Consider the following 6,095-nt stretch of genomic DNA (forward strand, 5'->3'; position numbering starts at 1 on the left):
CGCTGGTCGGTCCACCCCAGGGGAGGGCAGGGCATGCGTGGGACCCACTAGGAAAGTTAGGGATTGCCAGAGTGGGCCCAGTGGGTTGGGCCTACTAAGAATAATGGGATAGTGCAATACCAACCATCAGATTGACATATGGCCGGCCCCTACCCCTGGCCGTACTTTGCAAGTTGTGTTGTGCGGCTGCACAGTTAAGAGATCCTTCAAGATAAAGTGGGCCCCCCTGGCTATGCACCCACGCAAAGAGATGGGGCCATTACCTGTGGGACCGGGAATCCTACGATCTGAACACGTGGCACCATGGAAGAGGGGGAACCGCCTAAGTATTAAATAACCAGCTAAAAAACAAAGTAATGTATGAAGCCCCTTCGCAGGCCACCCTCTAGGCGGACCCCATTGTTGTTAAGGTCCGTACTTCAATAATCAATTCAAAAATGGTATATGGGGCTTTTAAGTCCGAACTCTTATTTCAGGCCGAAGAAGTCCGAACTCTTATGAATTTATAAGTTTATTTATCTTATGTAATTTTTTAAATATAAGTTATCAAATTTTAAAATAATTGTGATGAGTTGAATTATTATTTATTCTTTAAAGAATTATAATTTTGACTTTAGAACAAACATTTGATCATTCGAACTTTTATTATGTAATAATGTGAAACATAAATTTAAAAAAAAAAGTTATCCAAACTTACGAGGCTAGCAGTTAGGGTGTGTTTGGTATGAGGGATTTGGGAGGGAGGGGAGGGAAGGGGAGGGGTTTTAATCATTTTCCCTTGTTTGGCAACACACAAATTTTAGGAGGGGAGGGAAAATTTTTTAAAATTTCCCCTCCCCTCCCCTCCCTAACCTCCCCTCCAAAATTGGGAGGATTTGGAGGGAAAGGGCAATATTTTGTCATATTATGACCATTATGCCCATATTTTGTCATGTTGTAACCATTATGTCTATATTTTGTCATGTTGTGACCATTATGCCCACACCTTAAATAAATAAGAGCAAAATTATCCATATTAAAATGTTTTTTTTCCCTCCCCTCCCCTCTTTTTTTATAAATCCAAACAAGATAATATTAAAATCCTTCCACTCCCCTCCCCTCCCCTTCCTTCCATTAAAATCCCTCCCCTCCCCTTCCTCTCATTGAGCCAAACATACCCTTAGGGTCACAAGAATGAGAAATCAAGGAAACAAAGTTTTTAGATATGAGTCCTAATGGATTAAACCCATAGAGGCCAGGCTCGTTAGGGCGTAGCTCGACTGAATTCAAAAAGACTTTTAATTTAGTTTATGTCAAAAATATTACATTTAGTGTCTTAGTTTTATTTAAGATTTTAATTTGGCCTTTTAATCTTGCATTTCAGTTCTCTAACATCATAAATTTCAAGTGATAATTTTTATTATTAATATATTATTACCTCTGGTCCTTAATATAAGAGCTTGATTTTTAATCTGATTTTTAATATAAAATCCCAATCCATTTTGTTTTTCTTATTTATTCCTTTTTTTAAGTAGTCCTTGTAATAATTTCACATATTAAAGGTTTCAAATAATAATTCTAGCTAATATACATGATTAATAAGAAAATTTTAGAAAAAAACACATATTTATAACAAATAATTAACTTAACTATTTTTTTTATCTTTTTAAATTAGTTAACTAAGTATTATATTAAGCATAGGAGGTATTAGTATTAACGAGTCTTTTGTCAACATTTAAAATCAAAATGAAATTAAAAGATTAAATGCGCACGCGCTGATGAGCTCAAGTTTCGAGGAATATAATTTTTTTTTTTAAAAAAAACGTGAAGCGTATGCGCTTTGCTGAAAATTCCGACTGCATTAATTAGCCACGCCATCGAACATTTATAATTTTTAAATAACATGTTTTTATTATAGCGTATTATTTAAAAATAATTAGATATTTTACTGAATAATACAAAGATATTTATTGAAAAATGACAAAAAAAAATACCTGTTAAATTTTGAAAAGATAAATAGATTATGCTTACTACTTTTATAACAACTTTGACTACTCTTATAATGGTTTTGACATATCAAAATCAACCAAAATCACTTATTGTCATTTTGAAATTTAACAGGTAAATTTGTTATTTTTCCTATTTATTTACTTTCCTCACCAGTCAAGAAAATTATAATTTTTATGAATACTATTTGGTACATGAAGGCACAATTTTAAGTCTGGAAAAAGTCATTCAACAAATTTAAGGTAAATCTTTATATCTTCGAATGATGTTCAATTCATTATGAGGTTCTAAAACTCTCCATTCAAAGCCTCCCATGGCTAGTAGCTTGCCAATACAAGATTTATCAATTTAAATGAGAAAAAAGAAGGCAAGAGAAGAGGTTATATCTCCTGCTGTCTCATCATCTTTTTGCAGGAAAATGTTATTAACTCTTTCCTTTGTCAACAGAAGACATTTTTTATGTCTTTTTTCTCTTGAATTTAAGAAATGGCTATGGACTAAAGCCAACGACCAATGTTCGGGAGAAGACAATTCACACTTACACCTACTGTGCTGGGAAAAGGCTTCATAACGCATGTCAATGTTTTGGTGTTTTATCCAGCACTTTAGCCCTATAAGCCTATATGTTTTCTTATGTTGAATAACATGCGCCTTTTAATAAGAAAGAGCTATTAACCAAATAAAATACGTCGGTATAAGTAAAAAAAAAAAATCTTACTAATTTTTCATATCATCTTTAATTAGTTTCTTTAAATTAAAAAAATTAGTTGATATTTTTAAAATCATCCTATTATTTCAAAAGATCCTTAATTGAATATAATTAAGTTTTAAATTAATCTCAATCATTTATCCAGTCCTTCAAAGATACTCAACAACGTCCATTCATGTCAGTATATGGTGCTGTTGAAAAAATCATTTCATATATTTACAATATACATAGCTGCATAGAGTTTCTAAAAAATTTAACTAATAAGTAAAAACGATGTAATTATGAATATTTACAAGGTTGACTTAAAAGTAATTCAAAATTCCAAACGTTGGTGCTGGTGGGGACCTTGAGATGGGAATCAAAGGGGACCCACACCACTCACGTGTTAAGAGTCTCCTATGGCTCCCGCAACTTCCACGTCCATTTCCTTCATGATATATACTTCTTTTGTCTACATATAAAAATAATTGAATAATTTAAATAAATTAAAAAAAATTAAATTAGTTATTTATAATAAATAAATATTATCTTTCTTAAAATATTCTTACTAATTAAGTATATTAGTTAAAACTATTATTATTAGAAATACTATAATAAAATAAATTAGGATCTTATATTAAATATCAAAATAAAAATCATATAAGGTATAAAGAACCGCAGGTGGTATAATAATCCACTCCATCAACCCGAATGCGGGCCCCACCTGCCATACCTTACAAACGCTCTTTTGTTCCTTTTTCTCCCTTTTCTTTCTATCAGAAAACTATCTTTTTTTCCTTAGATCTTATTTTTTAAAGATAAGTTACATCTGATATTCTAATTTTATTTTAAATGTAATTAATATTATGATTTTTTATAGTGTGTTCAGCATTTTCATATTATTTTTTAAGCATCTAACACCTTAATATTATTTTTAGTGTATTAAATATCTTAAAAATTAAAGTGTTGGATGAATTAGAAAAAAAAATCAAATGTTGGCCCCAAAAAAAATAATAATAACATCAGCTATTGAATGTATAAAAAAAAAATAATGTTAGATGTACCTGAGAAATAGAACTGGGTAGCTTACCCTAATTTCAATCATAAATGATATTTTTCCAATTCTTAATATAGGACTCAATTATTGAGTTGGTTTTAGTCATAAATATAAGACCCATTTCTTCTATTTATCAATTTTTTCTAAATTACTCATATGAATACTCCTTCAACTATAATCAAACAGAAAAAGGAGAGAGATATTAACAAAGACAATTATGGTATTTTAAGAAAAATGTGTCATATTTCTTATAATTAACTAACTTACCTAACTTCCTTAATTTAATCAAACCAGTTAAATGGATCTTATATTAAGGATCGGAGGAGTATGAGTTATTTTTTCAAAGCCTAAGCAAGGAAATATGTTGAGTTTTAAAAAGAGAAAGCCTTTTCTAAGTTGTATTAAGAAACTAATTCTAAAGCCCTTTTGATTCTGAATTACTACGTCATAAGGAAAATTATAAGAATTTAAGGATTAATTTTTTCTTTAAAAATGATAAGCCTCACTAGTTTAATTTTTTTTAAAAAATTTTTTTTTAATGCTCTTTAATTTTAGTATTTATAAAATATGAATAACATAAGTTCGAAGGATTTCTCCTCGTTCTTCCGCTTTAAACTTGCCGTTGGCTTCTTCTAAAGCTGTTCGAGCTTCCCCCTCCTTTCTTCGTTCGTAGTTCCTTCTCTTCCTCCATAAACTTCCACCGTGAATTCTTCTCCCTTGTTTTCCGATTCTAGACATATATATTCTTCTGGGTTCTCTTTTCGTTCAAACATGGCTGCTCTTCAGAAACACGCTGTCGAATTCAAGGAGGATCCACGAAGCGTTGATCTCAGGCTTCACAGTGGTTGCTATGCCAGCGGAGAAGAAGAACCCACAACGGCGCTGATAGACGGACCCAAAGAAGAGCCGGCTTCGGAGGAGGTCTCTCCGGAGGCGATGCAGGTTATGCCAGTGGCGGTGCACGTGCCGCGAAAGAAGGCTTTGACGAAGGATCGTCACACGAAGGTCGAGGGGCGAGGCCGGAGGATCCGAATGCCCGCAACGTGCGCCGCTCGGATCTTCCAGTTGACCCGTGAATTGGGTCACAAGTCTGACGGTGAAACCATCCGATGGCTTCTCGAACATGCGGAGCCAGCCATCATCGCGGCCACTGGCACCGGCACCGTTCCCGCCATAGCCATGTCCGTTAACGGCACCCTCAAATTCCAACTACCCCATCCACCCGCAACAAGCCCGAACCCGATGACCCACCTGAAAGGAAGAAGCAAAAGCGATCAACGAACAGTTCGTACACAGAGCTGAGCGACGGTGTTTCGGTTTCCGTCGGCCTTGCCCCGCTATCAACAACGGCGGTGACGACAAAGCCAAGCATCACGACAGTTAATACCCAACAAGCAAAAGTACAGTCAGCACAAGGATTGGTCCCCATGTGGGCTATACAGTCAAACGCCGTCGTTCCGGCGGGCACGTGCTTCTTAGTCCCTCCGATGGATTCCATAGCCGGAACTTCGACAAGCCAGCCGCAGATTTTGGCCATCCCCGTGAATGCTACGCCTCTGATCAACATTCCGGCGAGACCTATATCGGCTTTTGTTTCATTAATGGAGAACATTGTAGCCCCTGTTCAGTTCCAAGCAGCGACAACAATACCTCGGTGTTCAACTGCTCCGTCCTTGAAACCTCCGAAAGAAGCGAAGATTCCGGCACCGAGCTCAACATCTGTTGCTCCTACCACAAGCACAACCCAGAGGCTGAGAAAATTCTCATTAGAGATTCACGATAAGGAGAAGCTTCAGCTCAAGTCCAGCTGTTCAAAGCAGTGAGGAAAACGAAGAGGAAATGAGAAGCATGTAGAAACGGTTCCCTCAGGAAGAGAATTTCCCAGACCAAAGGGGGTAGTTGATGGGTTTCTCGTGACCATGGAATTCGCCATTGATGACGTGAGTGAAGGATTTGCCGACTGTGGAGCTGGAACAACTTGAGGTGGGGGCGGGGGTAGGGGAGAGGAGATCACGTGTGCACGTGTAGAGAAGTGGATTGCAAGGTAGGGTGGGGCCCGCGAAGGTGGGGACACACTCTTGCTCGCTTCTGCGTCGACCGCGGAAAGTGGGATTCATAAGAGGAGGAGAAACTGTATATGAGGTTTTATTTTAATTTTCTTAAAATGTTTCTGACTGATTGGCAATAAATTAATTTCATGTTATAATGTAAGTGATTTAGATTTGTGGACCATGAGAGAGCTGTGTGTGTATTACATTTTTATTTTTTTTCTTTTTAAAGACTATATTCTAGATTGTTAACAATTAAAATAAAAGCTACTTTGGCCCCCCCAAAAAAAACATAAAAGCTACTACCTCTTAGTTT

At 35.9% G+C, this 6,095-nt stretch overlaps 1 pseudogene; it reads left to right on the plus strand.

Annotated features, from left to right (window-relative positions):
- The first annotated feature begins 4,350 nt into the window (after positions 1-4,350).
- On the plus strand, positions 4,351-5,783 carry LOC114756379 (transcription factor TCP9-like; annotated as a pseudogene).
- Positions 5,784-6,095: the final 312 nt, after the last annotated feature.

This window comes from Neltuma alba, unplaced genomic scaffold (assembly GCF_004799145.2).
Source record: "Neltuma alba isolate B1F8T4 unplaced genomic scaffold, ASM479914v2 tig00010389_pilon, whole genome shotgun sequence".
Taxonomy (NCBI): domain Eukaryota; kingdom Viridiplantae; phylum Streptophyta; class Magnoliopsida; order Fabales; family Fabaceae; genus Neltuma; species Neltuma alba.